The sequence below is a fragment of the Rosa chinensis genome, chromosome 4 (genome assembly GCF_002994745.2).
Source record: "Rosa chinensis cultivar Old Blush chromosome 4, RchiOBHm-V2, whole genome shotgun sequence".
In the NCBI taxonomy this organism is placed as follows: Eukaryota; Viridiplantae; Streptophyta; class Magnoliopsida; order Rosales; family Rosaceae; genus Rosa; species Rosa chinensis.
Genome location: NC_037091.1, coordinates 46144261 through 46162908, shown reverse-complemented (window position 1 = coordinate 46162908; position 18648 = coordinate 46144261). Strand labels below are relative to the sequence as shown.

Sequence of the window (18648 nt, the reverse complement as noted above, 5' to 3'; positions counted from 1 at the left end):
ACAGCAATAGGATTGGTTCATAGTTTTGGTTCCATATAAACTGTCACAGTTTTGGCATAGTTTGCTATAAAGGTTAATTTTAAGGGGAAATGATCATTTACCCAATTTCTGCTTAAAAATTGCCCACTTGCTCCACTAACTGTTTTTTAACCCCGTTTACCCAAAACACTCTAAGGGATTATTTCCCCTTTACCCAATTAATTCTTTGGGGAAATGATCATTTACCCAATTTCTGCTTAAAAATTGTCCACTTGCTCCACAAACTGTTTTTTAACCCCGTTTACCCAAAACACTCTAAGGGATTATTTCCCCTTTACCCAATTAATTCTTTTTTATTAATTTTTGGGACTTTTTTGCCCTCTCCTTCTTTCTCACTTAGAGGGAGAAGTCATCTTCCACCTTGACGGACTCCGGTGACCAATGGCCGGCAACCGACTCCGGCGACCATTAACCGGAATCCGGCAACTGATGACCGGAATCCGGCGACCGATGACCGGAATCCTGCGACCCGTAACCGGAATCTTGCAACCGATGACCGGAATCTGGAATCTAGCTATTATTGCCCCCCAGTAATCATATTATTGCACCCCAATACTCTTATTATTGCCTCCCAAAAATCATATTATTGTCTCCAATAATCATATTATTTCTGTCCAATGAATTGTATAAACTCTCAAAACCAAAATGAATACACTACATGCACAATTGATCATATTATTGCCCCCCAATAATCATATTATTGCACCCCAATACTCTTATTATTGCCTCCCAAAAATCATATTATTGCCTCCAATAATCATATTATTTCTGTCCAGTGAATTGTATAAACTCCCAAAACCAAAATGAATACACTACATGCACAATTGATCATATTATTGCCCCCCAATACTCATCAGACTAGCCAATAGCCAAGAAAAAAAAACTCTTGTTTTCTAGTTTCTTTCCGTCAAAAAAAAAAAAAACCCAAAGAAGGAAAAATATTTCTTCTTTTCTGCCTCCGTCCAAAAAAAAAATTGTTTTGGCCGCTGGCCTCACCGCACCCAGCCAAGTGAAATTGATCTCCGCACCCAACAGCAGGACCAGAGACCCGATCTCGACCTCACGACGACTCCTCTGCACCGTTGTCGGACCCAGATCGGATTCGTCAGCCCTGCATCGTCACAGCACCCAGATCGGCGATGACGTAGCAGCCCACCCGCCACCTCGCCCCCCGGTGCCTAGCGTGCTCTGCCCAGCGCCTCTGCAAGCATCGTCACTGGACACCAGTGCTCCTCCAGATATCGATCTACCCAGCCACTCATTAGGTCTTAGAGGTTCAAAGATTTGGCCTTTTGATGGCAGATTTCCGGTTCTGAGAAGCGAGAGGAGGATGGAGAAGAGCTCCGGGTCTCGATCGACGAACGTAGGAGGGAGGTGAGCTGAGGCCAGTCTGAAATTTTGGAGAGAAGAGTCTGGGCTGGCTAAGGCTTGGGTTTGCTTGGTGGTCTGAGGGGAGTAGTTAATGAGGGCAATACTGTCAATGAATGTTAGATTGGGTAAATGGGGTTAAAAAACTCTTGGTGGAATAAGTGGGCAATTTTTAGAGCAAAATTGGGTAAGTGGTCACGGCCCCTAATTTTAAATTTGAGATTGGAGTTGGTGGTTAGTAGTGAGTTCAATTACGGAGGAAAGAATGCAGTGTCAGTGATATGATAGATATATAGCAAATGAAGACCGGTCTTATACTCTTATCATAAATTTAGACTCTCAATTAATTCCATGGACAATGACACCTGCTCCCATCCTGTTGGAGTTAATATAAGTTACTTGTTCCTAAAGATAGGTTGTTTCATGTCCGCAATCTGAACCTATGTAAATAGAACAGCTTATTCATATTTAGATTTACTCCCTGGTGGTGTCTTACTGTTTTCTTTTTACATTGATCTTTGATCTTGTTATCTCATCTTCATAAGAAAATAGCTTATTTTCTTTGCAATGAGCAGGTTCCTGCTTTGGTTCTTGATTGTGAGCCGATCATTGACTTCAAGAAAGATATTGAAGCAAAGAGGCAGTAAGACTCCCTATTAATTTTTTGGTGAACCAGAAGTCCCTTCACACTTGCTGCCTTCAATTTCTCCCTCTGTATACTCTTTCATGTACGTACTGAAACGATTCATGGAAACCAATTCTCTCTTGTATTATTAATTTTGATAACGTGTATGAAATGAAACTGCAGAAATTTGGTACTTCATTGTACTTGAGCGTCCCGTCCTTGCTGCCCCAGGAATTGCATTAAGCATTTCCAATGTGCCCCTTGACTTATAAGTATATTTAATTATTTATTTGCATAACGGGGAATAATGGAACAATTTAGTTGTACTATACCCTGCTTTGAGATCTAACACAGAAAGATTTTAAAATTACCAAACATTCATTCAACTTATAAAGTACGCTCCTATCAGGCCAATGTAATTAAAAAATAAGCTTTCGACGTTGAAGATGCTAAAATAATAAACAAGATATACCATGTAATTCTAGTTTCCTCTCGAAAAATATACAAGACTATCGTTGATCACTTCAATTCTCTTAACGAATTTCTTCAGCAAATCAACAAAACAGTAGTAGCAAGACCAAAACCCGCTCACAAAAGAATCATGTGACCATAACCCTCACCTTAAACAACGGAACTTCTCTTTAAGACACATATAGAGTAACATGGCAGAATCATAGATTACATAGTACATATTTTGGTCTTTATTATATTATTGTTATAAGGACAATCCATGCACTTATTAAAATCTAAACAAATCTTGCTAATACAATACATTAGAATCTATTCAAATCCGTAGAGAATTAAAACAATCCGTGGATTCTACAGAATTCATGAGAATCCATGAATTATAAAAAGTCAGACAGAATCATTTAAAATCTAGATTGAATACACCCTCCTAAATACTTTCTTTTGTCTTTTACTTATCTACTGTAAAAATTATGATTAAATACACCGGACTCATTTATATGTAAAATTAAAAAAAAAAATTAAAAAAATCAGTGCAATTAATTGTGTGAATCACCTACTATATGTCACCCTTTCAATATGCTACTACCTAATTTCTCCAGTGCGATGCTGCTGGTTTGTTTGCTTGTTAAGCTTTATAATGTCATTGTAAATTTAATTATTTCATAAGCTGGTTTTCCCATAATGATGGCGGTGCTTTCATCAGACTCATCTTCTATAACCACTATTGCTCTGAAGCTGCATCAATAAAGGAATAGAAGAAAGTGTAAATTAGTGACGGTGAAGTTATAGGCTCATAAACTGTAATGGACATAAGTTGTTGTTTGTATCTTCACATAATTTTCATATATATGTTAGTAACAATAAGGGCATATGACATTAGGTGGGTTGCATTGCAGTATCCAGTGAAAGATTGCAGGTTCTTTCAAAACAAACATATATAGATCGTCAACGCATGATTTTTCACTTTCATAATCTGAACCAATTTCAAAAAGTTCATCTTGTTCGTGCTCTTTAATATGAAAGTATTACAATCAAAATAAAAAACCAATACATAAGAAACCATAAAAAACTTATATATATATATATATATATATATATATAAACGAATTTAAAATCAAATACCTAGATTCGTGATCTTCTTCCTTAGATTTGAATCCCTCTCTTTATGGCCAACTCGCGCAAAGAAGAAGAACAATCATCCCCTCTCTCTCTCTCTCGGTTCAAGTGAAGGAAAAGTGGAAAACAAACAGAGTGTAGTGGAGCAAAGCAAAAGAAACAAATGGAATCGCTCAGCTCCTTCTGTCATTCGGTGGAGCAAAGAATAGAAAGCACCCTGAAACAACTTAGTAACACAGAAGATAGACACTTATTAGGAGTAATCAGGTAAATCCAAATAATGTAGGGGCAAAATAGTCTGATCACTATTAAATAAATAGTACCAAACTCATTCTACTTAAGTAAAATTTCAAAAAATGCAGGGGGCAAAATGGTCTGGTCACTATTAAATGAATAGTATCAAATCCATTCTACTTTAGTAAATATACTAGCAAATTTCTCTCGCGCGATGCTGCAGGTTTGTTTGCTTGCTAAGATTTATACTGTCACTGTAAATTTACATATTTCATAAGCTGGTTTTCCCATAATGATGGCGGTGCTTTCATCACTCATCTTCTATAACTACAGTTACTCTAAAGCTGTATCAATAAAGGAACAGAAGAAGGTAGAAATTAGTGACGGTGAAGTCATAGGTTCATAAGCTATATTGGACATAAGATGTTGTATGTTTCTTCACATAATTTTCATAAGGTAGAACAATAAGGGCATATGACATTAGGAGGGTTATACGCAGTAGCGGATCCAAGATCTGAGCCTTGTCTAGGCTAATTAGAACAACCCCTATTTTTTTTTTTTTTGCATAAACCCAGACACTATCACCAAAACTCTAAAAAAAAAAAATTCTCTAATCTGCATCACATAATGAGCCCAACATAATCACAACATAATCAAAAGCCAAAGAAAGCATCAAGAAATTCCAAGGCCCAACAAAAGCTTAACTGCTTGAGCTGAAAAACCAGTCCCTGTTTGATGTTTCCGAACACCCACCAGAAATAGTGTACACAAACAAACCCAAAACCGATAGCCCCTAACTCACCAAGCAAAACCAATAGTAAGAGCAGTCCCAACAATCTCAATCCTCAACTTATACACAAAAGCCCAACTCACAATTACATCCGCCACTGGTAGCAAACAGAATCGGCAAGCTTCTCCTTCTGCAATTTCTTTAAGAAAACCCCATTGGGAAAAAACATAGCAGGAAGAAGAACAGAGATGTATCAAAAATTCAAAACAGGAGAGATCGATAGAGTTTCATACCTTGTTTACGAGAAAGCGAAAGAAACATTGTTGCTTTGGAGATTCCTTGGTCTGCGTCACAGACTGAGGCTACTGGACAACAAGGGGTGAGATTTTCCACAAGAAGGGAATTTGAGTGTGGATTGCTTGAGGCATTTCACTTTCGAAGATAAGTAGTGTGAGGCTCTTTGTTGCTTTGGAGATTTCTTAGTCTGCGTCGCAGACTGAGGCTACTGGACAACAAGGGGTGAGATTTTCCACAAGAAGGGAATTTGGGTGTGGATTGCTTGAGGCATTTCGCTTTCGAAGATAAGTAGTGTGAGGCTCTTGTTGCTTTGGAAATTCCTTGGTCTGCGTCGCAAACTAAGGCTACTGGACAACAAGGGGTGAGATTTTCCACAAGAAGGGAATTTGGGTGTGGATTGCTTTAGGCATTTCGCTTTCGAAGATAAGTAGTGTGAGGCTCCATTGAAATGCACAAATTTGACTTACTGAGTAATGTGCGGCTGTGAGCTGTTGTGGGAGACTGGGAATATATGCAACTTTTACAGATAATTTTTTTCTTCTTTGGGCTGGTATGGGTTAAAGATAGATATATATACTTAGGGTTTTTAGCCTAAAATATTGTCTAGGCTTGAGCCCATATAGCCTTCTACATCCTTCCGCTCCTGGTTATACTGTAGTATTCAGTGAAAGATTGCAAATTTCTTTCAAAACAAACATATATAGATCGTTAACACATGATTTTTCACTTTCATATTCTAACCAATATCAAAGATTTCATCTTTTTTGTGCTCTTTAGTATGAAAATATTATAATAAAAACAAAAACCAACGCATGAGAAACCATAAGAAACTTATTATAAAAAAAAAAAGAATCGAAAATTAAATACCTAGATTCGTGATTTTCTTCCTTAGATGGAAAGCTCTTTAGTTCTCCATTCCTCTCTTTCTGGCCAAGTCGCGAAAAGAAGAAGAACAATCCTCCCTTTATGTCTCTCTCTATCACTCAGTGCAAGTGAAAAACAAACAGAGCGTAGTGGAGCAAAAAAAAGAAGAAGATGGAATCGCTCAGCTCCCTCTATCGTTTAGTGGAGCAAAGAAGAGAAAACACCCTGAAACAATATAGTAACACAGAACTTGTCAGAAGTAATTAGATAAAATTTCAAAGAATGCAGTGGCATAATGATCTGGTCACTATTAAATAAATAGTACTAAATCCATTTTACTTTAATATATACTAGCCCCTTAACATGTGCGCAATTGGTTTTTTTTTTTAATCTTTTTAAATTTAAAAAATTTACAACAATTTCTCTCCTAATTATGGGGAAGCTTCTCTTTTTTTCATGGGAGATATTGCAAAATTTTCAAATATAATATAGTCTATTGAAATGGAAAAATGAGAGCTCTCGCTCTCTCCTCTTGGCGGCGGCTAACCCTAGGGTTTCGCCGGCTGATATTCTTGGATTGCGACGTCAGCGTCCGTGGTCCCTGGCTGTCGAGTCTCTTGGACTCGAGAATCTCTCCTCTTCCACCTTCGGGTTGCTGCACCCTATTCTTGTCGTTTTGGCGATGAGATTCAATCCATTCGGGTTTTGCTCTTACTATAGTGGCTGCAATCGGTTTCAATGATGGTGGTGGAGGGCAGCGCTATGATCTGGTGGATCCTAACCAACCTTGGGATTCGGGTTTTATCTGCACTGAGTTCGGTTCCTTAGTTTTGCCAATGCAATCGGCTTCCAGTGGGAGATCTTTTCCTATTGCGTTTTGCCAGGAGGAGTTTCGGGTCAGATCCATTTGTGGGCGACTAAAGGCGGTGGTGGGCGACTGCACCACCAAGGAGTTAAAGGGCGTGGGTGACCCTGTAGGGAGCGAGACGGCGACACGACGTCTGAGTCCTCTCCGGCGAGGGTTGGAGGCATTGTGATTCTGGTATTGTCTACGGATCGACTCGGAGATGTCCAGGTCATTTGCTCGACTGCTCTTCCCAGATCGATCTCTTCAATCAGCATCAGTGGAGCGACGAGTTGATTCAAGAGGGGACGGCGGGGCTGCTCAGATTGGTGCTGGTTGGGTGCCCAGTTGTATGGGTGGCCTGAGTGTTTTCGAATGGGTGCCCAGTTGCCTGGGAGCATAGAGCAGCGCTTCTTGGGCTTGGGCCCTTTTTGCTGCATCAGTTCCAATTTTGACTTCGGGTCAGATATGGATCCGCATTTGAGGCTAGGGTCGTACCCTAATTCGGATCTTGGATCCGAAACAGCTGCTAATATTGTTCTGGTATTGGTTATGGTTCTGGTTCTTGAGTTCATATTCCAACATCCAAGTTTTTGACACCCTCGGTTGCTTTCGATCTCTTGGTGAGCGAATCTCTCCTAGGTGGTCATATCATCAGCTACAGTTACAGTTACTCTTCTATTTACACTACTTTAGTGACATATGCAGTGCAACTATGCCTTATGGCATCAAGTCACATGGTTATCTGGTACATTTCATCTCGATGCGATTGTGCATCTAGTTATGCGTTATTTTTACTTTTTAATAGATGCGTCTGTGCATCTCGTTATGTTTTATTGCTTTCTTTCGATGTTTTATGCATCGCTCCATGTACTCTTCAGTTTCACTTAATATAATTTGTCGTCCTTCTTTCAAAAAAAAAAAAAAATGATATAGTCTATTGACTATCTTATCCTCATATAGAAATAATTTATTTATTAATATTTATAATATGTGAGGACATATATAATAGTTCAAAAATTTAACCATTTATTCAAGAAGAATTAATTTAATTATATAAAATATAATTACATATCACCTTGTGTGACAGAATTCGAACGATGCCGGCCTTAACCTATCCCTTAGAGCAAGTTCACCCGTTGGGTCACCGGGGCACCTACTATTCACTACTTTTTAGTGTATATTTTCATTCTCTGGGTCACGAAATACACTGTGCTCGTGAGCCAGGACAGGAAATACACTGTGCTCGTGACCTAGAGGGTGAAATTAACACTAAAAAATAGTAAATAGTGAATAACCTGGTGACCCAACGGATGAACTTGCTCTTACGAGAGAGAATTGGCTTTCTCTTTCTCTATCTCATAAAGGGTCCCAAATAGCGAAATAGAGTAGGTTGTCTGTCTCATAAAGGGTCCCAAATAGGGAAATACAGACGGTTGTCTGTCTCATAAATAGGCTTGTCTATCTCATCAAGGGCCCTCTTTAATTAAGTTACCGTTGACCAAAAAAAAAAAAGGGCAAATAGAGAGGGTCAAAAGAAGAAAAGAAAACTTTCTCATTCGGACATCATATGGAATATTGAACCAACATGATTGGACCTCCATGGTCTACGCTCATTGCGTAATAACTAATAAATTAACACTTGCATCATTACCACTTGTCAAAACCTCACGATCCTAAAACACAACAGTATCCCTTTCAAAAAAACCAGAACACAATAGTATCCTAAGATTCGGTGGGTAAAAAACTAAAAAGAAAAGGATTTGGGGGTAATACAAATTGGGATTGGGAATCCATACATGAAAGAAAAACCGGCAGCGATTCTTAAGCCTTGTTTCTATTCACGTGCCTCCGGCGTGTGTGACGTGTGTCCCATACTTTTCATAATTGATTTGTCAACTTTGGTCTGTCTAGCTATAGCTTCTTTGCTGTGTTGGTTCGAATTGTTTAATCACTAGCCTGCCTTGTGTCCTTTCGGTTTCTCTGTTTACCTTACCTTCTGTTCCTTTCTGTGTGAATCTTGATATAAATATGAGCTCGTTTTGGTTGAAGGCTCTCCAGTAGGGAAAGATTTCTGGGTTGTTGTTGAAAACCAGAAAGGGATCATAAGGAGTCGTACTAGTTCACAACTAGCTAGCTGAGAAAATGCTGTTGCAGAAGCACTTTTCTTGGGGAGTGCTTGTGGTACTAGTTGTGGTTATCGGGGGTAGCTTGCAGACTGTGGTGGAGGGACGCCCTCGCCGGATTCTTTTGGATACCGACGTCGACACCGATGATTTCTTTGCTCTCTTGTACCTCTTGAAGCTCAACAGATCAGAGTTTCAGTTGGAGGTTAGTTCATAATCATGATGTATTATTCATTTTTAGCGAAACCTCAGGTCATATATTTTTCATTTTCATATATATAAGTTGATTGCTTGCTCATAGTTTAAGTTTTGCCCGAAATACAATCCAAGTTTTGGTTGATTCAAATTCTGAAAATTAAACTGTAGCGTCATATATATCATGCAGAACTTAAATTTCTTTGGATGGCTATTTGCAAAAGTTGAAAAAATACATACCCCACTTTAAGTCGTCCTACAGGCACGAATAAAATAATTAGACCATTTAATCGAGTGGATCATTCAATATATTTGTTATTTTTCTAAAAAAAGGAATTTAATTATAATAATGACCGGTCGAAAACTCTAAATCATTCTTTTGGATCTTTCTATTATGTTGGCTAAAGTGCTAGCTTTTTACAAAGCTAAACGTTGGATTTTAACCTTTTTGGTCAAATGGGGTAAGAGAACTTTCGTTTCCATTTTACTTTTCAGTAACTACATCTTTTAATCACTTGAGTAATTATTTGTACATTCACGTGTCAGGTCCATTCAACCAATCAATGTCCATTACAGTAAAAAGTCATTTGTGTTGCTGTTGTTCAAAAAATAAAATAAAACTTTATACCCAAAACACCTAATGTTTTGTTAAGGAAAACTTGTACACTTGGCAAAACAGTATTGAACGGTCATACTATTGTTCTGGTAATACGGCCTAACTGAAGACTAGCTCGTGTGTTGGATCACTATATGATAATGTTCGATGAATACAAAAATTTTAATAAAGACATTGCTAGTATTTTGTTGTTTTATATCACATCGCTTTCTTTAACTTTTTTTAAACATGAGAACTAAACTATAAACTTATGCTCTTGTAATTCTAATGGTAAAGCATCATCGGAAACAAAATCTAATGCTAAAGTAGTAAACTCTCAAGTTTTTAGGGAAATTCTATTGTAGTGGTGGATATCTCATACCCACATTTACAAAAGTGAGAACAAATTTTGTTGTCAAAGTTATAATTTGAGTCCTACTTTGTGTAATCTTAGTTCTAATAATGGCAATTACACCTCTTACGACATTTTACAAGTTTTTGAACAAATTCGTTGTCAATGTTGTAATCTTAGTTCTAATAATGGTAATTACACCTCTTACGACATTTTTACAAGATTTTGAACAAATTTATTGTTAATATTGTAATTCTTGTTTAACTATATGTAAATAGTGTAAATGAATATGGTAACTTTTGTTCTCAATGTTGTAATTTTGGTTCAAATACTTGTAAATTTTTGTTCAAATAATTGTAAATAAGGGTATCTCATACCCACCAATACACTAGCTTGTCTCAAGTTTTTAATACTTTTTAGTTGGACGCATAACTGAACATTCAGCATTGTCACGTGATTTTATATTATTGCATTATCTCATTAAGTCACCATGTTGGGGGACACACATTTTTCTGCTTTCTCCATCGTGTTGATATTGATTATTACTGAACTTGACCATGTAGAAAACTAAAAGATTTAAAAATTTTTCTCAAAAACACTGGAAAATATCCCTCAGTTAACAGCTAGCATTGCCTTCAATAATGCTTCTGGCCATTACATTGTTCAACTCTCTATTATTGCTCATGATTTGATATTGAAATTCTTATTACCACAGGCAGTAACAGTCAATGCAAATGCGTGGACCAATTCGGGGCATGCTGTGAACCATATATATGACCTCCTTTACATGATGGGACGTGATGATGTTGCTGTTGGAGTTGGAGGTGAGGGTGGTATGCTAGAAGATGGTACAATTCTCCCAAATGTTGGTGGATATCTTCCATTAATCGAACAGGCATGAACTACTCGCAGTCTCTCATACACTGACTTCATTAATTGGGAAATAATTTCTGTCTGGACAGTTTGATATGTTACATTTTCATACTAACAATTTGAACTATTGGTTTTACATAAGTGACTAAATGGATACGTATTCAACCAAATTGACAACTTGAAAACATAATATCATATCGTTGTCCATGCTTAACTATGATAAGATGAAGATTGATTAATAGAGTTCAAAATTTAATATCAGGGGACTACAACAGCAGGAGGATGCAGATATAGACAAGCTATTCCTGTAGGACCTGGAGGTCGATTAGATATCGATACTAATTTTGGCATCCGAAAAGCTTTTCTCCCACAGGTACGAGTAGATTACACAAATCATGTACTTTTATATATCAGCAGTTCTTTCTCTTTTTTTTTTTTTGAGTGTAGATTTAGTTATGTTATCAGTTATCCTTAGGAGGAGAAGAGCTAGAATATTTTTGTAATCAGATTCAATCGGACATAGGTTGATCTGATCTATATCAGATTTATTGACAGGTCTAGTTACACTGTTTTAAGCCCTTGCAGAGTGATGTATTTTCAAAATGTTACAGTTATTTTCTGAACCTAATTGAGCATTCAATTGATTCGTATACGACAAATACAGGACTGTTATTTTTTTCTTCTTATTACTATGGTCATACATTTATTTTCTTTGTTTACTCTTTTCTTCTTTCAATGAAATTAGGGGAGCAGGAGATATAGTCCATTTCGACAACCTACTGCTCAGCAAGTGATGATTGACAAAATATCTGCAGGTCCCAAAATAACTGTGATTGTTATAGGAGCACATACAAACTTTGCCATATTCCTTATGAATAATCCACACTTGAAGAAGAATGTTGAGCATATTTATGTGATGGGGGTGGTGTGAGATCAAAGAACCCAACTGGTTGTTGCCCCAAAAATGCCACCTCGACTTGTGTGCCTAAGCAGTGTGGTGATCCTGGTAACTTGTTCACTGACTATACCAGTAATCCTTATGCAGAGTTCAATATCTATGGAGACCCTTTTGCTGCTTACCAGGTTAGTTTGACATGCATTGCATCGATACATTCTCTAATAAGTAAATTAATTACTGAACTTTTAGGATTCAAGAGTTGTTTAACTTCGATATGATACTAGAGTTTTTCAGAGTTCTGAGTTGAAACCTCTCTGATCCCCATTCCCGGCTTCTTTTTGGGATGGAATGTGCAAACCCATCCTTGAACAGTACAGTTAGAGGATAGCACTGCACATGGGGGAGGGGGTTTGCTTAATATACGTCATTGGCTAATTCCCTAGCAGCTCAAACTTTTCGGTCTAGGTTGTTTGTCAGTTACATACTACAGTATAGGAAGTGTACATATTTCTCATAACTTGTGCAAAGCCTTGTAATTTGACATTTTCTTTGTGAGCTAAAAATGGCTGTGGTTGACTATGATATTGATCTTCTCAGGTTATTCATTCAGGAATTCCTGTCACCCTTGTTCCTTTAGATGCAACAAACACCATTCCGATTAATCAAAACTTCTATGAAGCATTTGAGAAGAGTCAGACTACATATGAGGCACAATATTGCTTCAAGTCCTTGAAAATGCAACATGATACTTGGTTTGACAACCAATTCTTCACTGTAAATCCCTGGTTATGTTTGATGTTATGTTACAAGAGTTCTCATATTTATGTCATTCCATTATTTCTTTTTAATTATGATTCAAATGAATATATGATCCTATTGAACTATCTGCAGAGCTATTTTATGTGGGACTCTTTTACATCTGGTGTAGCAGTCTCAATCATGCAAAACTCGCATAATAGCAGTCACCCGGAGAATGAATTTGCTGAAATGGCCTACATGAACATAACTGTTATTACTTCGAATGAACCTTATGGGGTCTCTGATGGCTCCAATCCTTTCTTTGACGGCCTTAAAGCTCCGAAATTCAACTTATCGAAAAATGGTGTGCATAGTGGTCATGTCCAAACTGGTCTTAGAGATCCATTCTGCATTGTGAAGAATGGGAAAGGAAAATGCAAGGTACTTGCTTTCTACCTTGTGACATCCAAAAGTCATTTCTTTGTAGTCTTGTGCTTGTAGCCAAAGTTTCCGCTAGTGTTTTTGGTTCTAATGTTTTCAACCGGTGTGTCTCTGTATTCTCTTTGCCGAGTCTAACAGCATAAGATGTTTGGACAAAGAATCAACCTTAGTAACGATCCCAATTCCGAGTTTAGTAACATGCAAGATCGTATAGCAAGGGAACATTTCTGATTGAAAACAATGCAAATGTTTATATTTTGTCTTCTACAAATGTTGTTGTAAAATATCTGCAACTCAATCAAACAGGATGGTTATACAGCAGAAGTAACAGGTCCAGAGGCAGTGACAGTGCTTGTTGCTATAAAAGCAAAACCAAATAAGGATGTTGAAAGCCCACTTAACAGAGAATTCTTTAAAAGCTTCTTGGAAGTAAGTTCAATAAGATACCCTTTTCGTTTAAGTTTCTGCAATGTTTTGTGATATATATGGATGACATAATGATATTAGCACTTTTTTCCATTTGGCTTTTACAGGTTCTAAACAGCCCTCAACAAACAGGGAAATTCAATTTTACAACACAATTTCCTTTCTACAAGGAAGTGACATATAAACCAGATTTTGGAAATACTAAACTGGGCAAACCTGTTGTGTTTGACATGGATATGAGTGCTGGAGACTTTCTAGCTTTGCTTTACCTCCTCAAAGTTCCTGTGGAAGAGATTAATCTCAAGGTAGAGTTTATTTTTCCTGTTGAAGTGAGAGTAGAGTAAGTTGGCATCTGGGTTCATAATATGCCTCGGGATTTACTTTCGCTAGCAGTCTTAGACTCCCACGCACCACTTAAGTGTTACGACTAGAGTTCAACTTTTAAAACACGACTAGAGTTTCTTATAATACCCTTAGTATCTAAATTGTTTTGTGGTGTTTGTTTTTTATTGCTTCAATTTTAGCACTGCTCACATATCTTTGAATGTAACTAAACCAAGTGGCTTTCTCTTTGCTTTCAGGCAATACTAGTGACCCCTACTGGTTGGGCAAATGCTGCAACAATAGATATCATATATGACTTGCTGCATATGATGGGTCGTGACGACATTCCAGTTGGTCGAGGAGATGTATTTGCTATGAACCAATCTGACCCATCTTTCTCTGTAGTTGGAGACTGCAAAAATGTTAAGGCTGTCCCACATGGGGCTGGTGGGTTACTGGATTCAGACACTCTCTACGGCCTTGCTCGTGACTTACCTCGAAGCCCAAGAAGGTAACAGAAATTACAATCACGTGAAAAAGTTTTGGCTTTAGGCTATTTTTAATTGCCTAATCCTAGGACATTGACTGAAACTTTAAGTTGTTACATCAGGTATACAGCGGAAAATTCTGTGAAATATGGAGCCCAACGGGATACAGATAACCCTGAACTCAGGCAACCACTAGCATTGGAAGTTTGGGATTCTGTGGTGAAAACATTGGATCCAGGATCCAAGGTTACCATATTGACCAATGGACCATTGACTACTCTAGCAAGCATTATTTTGTCGGAAAATAACACTAGCTCTCTAATTCAGGTCAGTTGGTTTTAGTTTATAATGCGTGAACAAGGTATATCAAGCGAACAATGACATGATACCATGATGATGATGTTCATTGCAGGATGTGTATATAGTTGGAGGACATATCAGCCGCAGTGAAAATGACAAAGGAAATGTGTTTTCGATTCCTTCCAGTGAATATGCCGAGTTCAATATGTTTCTTGACCCTTTGGCTGCAAAGATTGTGTTTGATTCCTCACTTAACATCACACTCATTCCTCTTGGCATCCAGCAGAGAGTTGGTTATTTTCCAAAAATATTAAAAAGGCTGCGCAGCACGAAGAAGACAACACCAGAAGCTCTGTTTGCCCGGCGATTGCTGTCAAGGCTATACCGTTTGCAACAATTGCACCATAGCTATCACCACATGGTAATGCTTCTTATCTAAGAAAATGCCCAAATACTTTAGCAGTATTATGACAGGTTTTTCATGCATGTAGCGATTTTAGGAATATTCTTCTGTTTGTGATATCTAGCATGCTATGCATTGAGAGAATAATCTGCACTACATACTTGATCATTGATTCAAATTGACAGTACCAACATAACATGCCAGGAATGTTTGCCAAGAGAACATTTCCCAACCATTTTGGTCAATGTTTTGTTACTATATATTGGGCTGCTATGTTGTGAAACTGTTACTCTGACAGCATACTTGAAAACAAGAACCGACTGAGAGTTCAGAGTTTGGTTACCCCACAGTTTGTTTCTACTAAAGAAAGATTAATGATCGGCTGCAAATAAGATGATACACATTTAAAGAGCTTGAGAAATTTATGACATGAGCTCTACTTGATTCCAACTACATTTGGTCACCCTCTATTGAATGATCTTTGTTCTCATATGTTATTATGCTGCAGGGAACTTTCTCAGGGGAACTCCTTGGTGCAGTTCTCTTGGACGGTGATTCTCATCTGAGCCAAAGCTTCAAACTCAAACACTTCAAAGTGTTTGCTGATGATATTGAATCCAGAGATGGGGAAATTTTGACTTATCAAAACCAAGGAAAATTAGTCAAAGTATTGGACAAAGTAAATCCCAGGGCATATTATGAACTTTTCGCAGAACGGCTAAGTGATTCAAAGCAGTCTGCTGTATTAGCAAGTTTTGAAGAGCAAAAAAAATTGTGGCAGAAACCACCAAATCAAACTGAGCCTGCAGAGTAGGCATTCTGCTATTAATTTTAGCTCAAAGAAGGCAACACAGAGAAAAGAATACAGAACCAGGAGTATAGAAAGTGTCATTGGAATTTTGGTCTTTGGCTTATATGTTTAACAAAGGAAAGCTGTTCATTGTACTTCGAAGCAACTTAGCAACCCATGACTATGTTGTATGCTTTGATAGAATAAATATATCTATGTTTTTAGACTAAGGCTCCCTCTGAAACCATGAAAGATTGAAAGATAATGATTTTGCAATTGTGTTGCACACCTCAAACTTGAGATTTCATTGGAATTTGTATTACAATAGTGTAGGCGTGTGGCCATATACAAATGATGTGTAATTATACAAATTAAGCATATGTACATCAATTACAGTAATTGCTACAAAGTCAAAAATATAGGATCAAAGTAATTAGTATAATGAGAAATGAAGAGATTGATTCAGCCATTAAGAGAGTGATGCACCATTAAAAACTGATATGTCAATGCTTTGATGATTTAGGAATTAGGATCAGTTGGATGTAAGTTCTTAATTATGATTGTTCATTTTTGGCATAATTTCAGGTCATATATATAGAGAGAGAGAGAGGTCTTTCCACTAAAGGATCCATTTTTTTTGGTCATTTTAAGGGATTCTTTGTAAGACTCACTTTTCGATCACATATCGGCATCTCAATCGTTCACTTCTCAGAAGTCCATGAATAAATCACATATCGGCATCTTGATCATTCACTTCTTAGGACTCCATGAATAGATTACTTTTATAGATTTTCAGCTAAATTGGTGACCGTTAAGATATTGAACTAGATTAAATCAAAGGAGGAGCCAAATCTATCAGACCTGAACCGTTCATGTTTATAATTGTAAATCACATTTTTGAATGCCTTAACGATTATCAATTTGGCTAAAAATTTGCAGAATTGATCTACTCTCATAGACATAACATTTGAACGACGGAAATGTTGATATATGATCGAAAATTTAGTCTAATAAGCAATCTCTTAAAATGGCAAAAAAAGAAAAAAAAGGATCCCTCACTAGAAGAGACATGATATATAATTGATAATCATTAAACCGTTCATGAATGACCAAATCTGAAGTCTTAAGAATTGAACGGGGTTGAGATGCTGATATGTGATCAAAAAGTGCATCCCACAAAGTTGGATACCTTAATGAAAGGGCCCTATATATATATATATATATATATATATATATATATATTATTTGCTTGCTCATGAGTTTAAGTTTTGCAGAAATATAATCCAAGTTTTGGTTGATTCAAATTCTGAAAATTAAACATGTAGCGTCAAATCATGTAGAACTTAATTTTTTTTTTAATTTTTGGCTATTTGCAAAAGTTGAAGTACATACCCTAGTTCTAGTCATCCTAGAAGCATGAGTAAGGCAACCCTTTGCAAAAGTAGCTAAATTGTGTTAGAAAGTATCTAAAATTCTAACTAATAGGATGAAAATACCTAGCAGGCTTGCTAAGCTAAGGTAGCAAGAGCGCCAAAAACATATAGGCGGAGCATCTATCTCTAAAACCTAGAGAGAGAAACCAGATCTGAAACCCAACTCACCCAGTCACCCCCCAACTCCCCTCCCCCTCCCCCTCCTCTCTCACCTAGATCTTGATCCTTTCGGATCTAGATCGACGGTGGAAGAGCTGGGGGAGGCTATTCCAAATCCAGCTCTGACTTTTACCCAATCTCTCCTCTTCCCCACTGCTCATCTCCTTCATCAAGGTTTTTCAGCTCCTTTCTCACCCTTGTGGTGATTTTGTCACCCTCTGAGGTGTTCCTCTGGCGATGCCCAACATAGGAGGACTTTGTTCCTCGGTTTTTCTGCTTTGTTCTTCTCACTGTCAAACAATCCCATACGTTTCCAGGTCAAAATTCAATCAACCACACTACACATCTCCTCTCTTTACCGAGAACCTCCAAGAGGGTCCTTATGTCTGCCATTATAAAGTGCTTTTCACTTATCTTGGAGAGTATGGGTGCTCACGCATGAGTTTTTCACCCCCCATTCTCCATTGTTACTGATTTGTTTCTTGTTCTGGTTCTATGCCTTGGATCTCGGATCCTTGTCGGCTGCCACGGTTTTTTCTTGGTCTTGTTGGGGGAGAGAATGATGCTTGTGTGAGAGATCTCATCCCATTGGTTGTTGTTTCTCTCTTGATCTATATTTTGGAATTTGTTTGGCATCAGTTTATCACGACGAAATTCTTAGGTGTTTTGTTTCAGGCGGCTCCTCAACGCGGCGCAATATGGACAACACCAACTAGGGTTTCGGTAGTGGGCTGGGTCTTTTATTAGGCCTATGTTTTAGTTTTTATTATTTTAAGGATTAATTTTCTGATACTGGATTTCTTGAAGCCCAGGAGAAAATTAATTTTCGTTTTAAGTATTTGTCTGTATGGGCATGTCCATCAGACTGGTTCGGTGTATTCCTTTCACAGCCCATTGGGCTAGCTTGAGGCAGATTAATTGATCCTCACTTTACCCCAAAAAAAAAAATGTAGCAAGAGCGCTGTCTTTGGCCTCTTAGTAATTTCCTCCATCATCGATGAGAACCGTTTTGGTATTGATTTTGGTGTCGGTTCCTTTGTGTATGGCTTATGTATGTCCTGTAACAGATCGTGGTTAGTAACTTTGCCTATGATGACCTATTTTTCTCATATCCAATCTGATTATGATGCCTCTGTTTAGTGGGGGGAAGATGTTGCCGCGCTGCCTTCCTAAATTGGGAATGCACCGAGAGTCGAGCTATTCCGACCGATTTGAGTGCATTTCAAGTCAATTTTGACCAATTGTGATTTTGGTTTGGTAGTGGTGTGGCTAGGTGAGGGGCTCGAGATGGGCTGTTGTCGATTACTAGTGGAGTGCAGTTGTAGGCACCGCAGTGGGAATCGGGGATAATTGTTCATTGCTTCTCATATCAAACTAGAAGGGGTTCTTGGCAAGAGGATCCCACTCGGCGATCGACAGCGTTGCGACAATCCGACTTAGGCCATACAAAAAATGCTGAGGAGCCGCATTTTTCTCTGGTAGTTCTGCAACCTTTGGTAACCAACTTTTGCAGATCTACAGC

The 18648-nt window shown here is 37.8% G+C and overlaps 1 long non-coding RNA gene and 1 pseudogene across 1 annotated transcript; one reads left to right on the top strand and one right to left on the bottom strand.

Annotated features, from left to right (window-relative positions):
- Window positions 1-2840: 2840 nt before the first annotated feature.
- On the bottom strand, window positions 2841-4971 carry LOC121052969. The gene is made up of 3 exons (XR_005810419.1): window positions 4874-4971; window positions 3623-3833; window positions 2841-3235 (listed from the first exon to the last, which is right to left on the bottom strand). It is a non-coding gene; the product is annotated as an uncharacterized LOC121052969 (long non-coding RNA).
- A 3273-nt stretch (window positions 4972-8244) lies between these two features.
- LOC112197658 lies at window positions 8245-15841 on the top strand (annotated as a pseudogene).
- Window positions 15842-18648: the final 2807 nt, after the last annotated feature.